The sequence below is a fragment of the Cebus imitator genome, unplaced genomic scaffold, assembly GCF_001604975.1.
Source record: "Cebus imitator isolate Cc_AM_T3 unplaced genomic scaffold, Cebus_imitator-1.0 Scaffold298, whole genome shotgun sequence".
In the NCBI taxonomy this organism is placed as follows: domain Eukaryota; kingdom Metazoa; phylum Chordata; class Mammalia; order Primates; family Cebidae; genus Cebus; species Cebus imitator.
The window spans coordinates 2,618,439-2,620,905 of NW_016107613.1; positions in this window are offsets into that span (position 1 = coordinate 2,618,439).

Genomic DNA, 2,467 nt, shown 5'->3' on the forward strand with positions numbered 1-2,467 from the left:
ATTTTCTAAACATTTTAAACGAGTGTTATAAATATTATTTTATATTGTTAATGTAAAACTGTTCCATTAGCATGTATATATTTCAGTATAAGTACTTAGAAAATGATTTTGGAGAAGAAAAACTGAATTGCAAAGAATGGTTTCATAATTCAAGGCATGTATCAATTAAATATATTGATTTGTGTGTCTTTAGAGAAGACACAAAAATTCGGATATGCAGAATAATCTATATTTTTATCAATCAGCTCTTCTTGATATATAGGAGTATTTGAGGCTGAGAATATCAGGCATGGGCACCAGAAAACAAGAGAAGCATTATTTGAAGTGTTATGGCATCCTGAATTCAACTGACAATGGAGTGCATTTTCCCATAAAAACATTATTAAATATGGTTCTTATGAAAATCACCTAAGTTAATGTATAATAGGTAGAAAGATGAATACATGATCAATAAGTGATTGATAGCTAGGTAGTTTGCATATGACTGTACATTTATTTCATGGATCAAATTTTCTCTTTAAATACTTAAATAGTTATTATTGCAAATTTTAAATAACACTTGAAATTCACTGATTTCACTAAACTATCCATTGAATAGTTAAATATGTGGTTGTTAAAATATATTTTTCTATGTGAAGGACATGAAAATCAGCCAGCATTTATAGAAGATCAACCAAGTCATTGTACCTTAGTTAACATTTTAGTTCTTGCAAATCAAAACCACATTGAGATACCATCTCACACCAGTTAGAAAGGTGATAATTAAAAAATCTGGAGACAACAGATGCTAGAGAGGATGTGGAGAAAAAGGAACACTTTTATACTGTTGGTGGGAGTGTAAATTAGTTCAATCATTGTGGTAGACAGTGTGGCGATTCCTCAAGGATCTAGAAATAGAAATTCCATTTGACCCAGCAATCCCATTACTGGGTATATATTCAGAGGATCATAAATCATTATATTATAAAGACATATGCACACGTATGTTCACTGTGGCACTGTTTGCAATAGCGAAGACCTGGAATCAACCCAAATGCCCATCAATGACAGACTGGATAAAGCAAATGTGGCACATATACACCATGGAATACTATGCAGCCATAAAAAAATGATGAGTTCCTGTCCTTTGTAGGGACATGGATGAATCTGGAAACCATCATTCTCAGCAAACTGAACAAGAACAGAAAACCAAACACCACATGTTCTCACTCATAAGGGGGTGTTGAACAGTGAGAACACGTGGACACAGGGAGGGGAGCATCACACACTGGAAGGAAAGAAGGAAGGAATTTTTTTAATATACAGGAAAAAGGGCTGTCATCCGAAATTATAAAGTGTTGTTTGTATGTGTCATAAAATGAAAAAGTAGATCAAAGTGAAAGAGATACTGAAATAGGACACATAGTTTTTCAAATCTTAAGCAGTAAATCCAATCACTGTATAATTAAACATCTTTTCAAAGGTTATTGGTTAGAAGAGTAAAATGAGGGTCCTAGACAAAGCCTAATGCAAAGATCTAGTTCTACATGAATACATGCCTGGGAAGGAGAGATGGTAAACTATGTTGAATAGCCGATTCAGACTTCCAGACTTTCTTAAAGTGAAAAAAGAAGAGAGGAGGCATCCATGCCCAGATATAATGACACCAAATGCCTATGGGTACAAGAGCTTTTCCAGTGCTGTGCTGAATACTGGAGTGCTAAAAATTAAATGAAGATGTGTTTTGTAGGACAAAGGAAATCATATTTGGTGACAGGTTGTTGAATACAACAAATGTGAATTGAAACTGTGATTTATCCTCCCACTGTTTGTCATAATAGATTTCAGGATAATTGTTTCCATTTAAAAAGTCAGTAATAATGACAAAAGAACTTCAGAAAGTGTATGCATTAATGTTGGAGAAAAAATGTAAGAACAAGCACTGCAAATGACAGGTGAAAAATAAATTTCTCAAGATGAATTTCAGTGAAATTGGAGCAGTTTTCAGAGAAAATATCTCCAGAATTTCAAATAAATTTTAGGCTTCAAAAATTTTTCAGAGTACATGAACCTAAAATGAAATCCTGAGGGAAAAAAAACAGAGATTAAAAAATGCAAAGGTAAAACTATAAACTTGATATGAAAATAAAATGCCATTAAGCATTGAATGGTAGATTAGAGGCAATAAAGCACATATGTCTATAAATACAGCCAAGTGCACTGTGGAAAAATAGAGGGAATCATAAGACTTTAAATTGGGGAAGAAAAACCCAAATAATAATTATGAGCTAGTTCATAGATATTGAGGACTAATGTATATAAAATAAATGTAAACCTGCAGCTCTGGAAGAGGAAAGAAATGATATTGATACAAATCGTTCTACTATAAGGACACGTGTACACGAATGTTCATTGCAGCACTGTTTACAATAGCAAGGACCTGGAACCAACCCAAATGCCCATCGACGATAGACTGGATAGGGAAAAT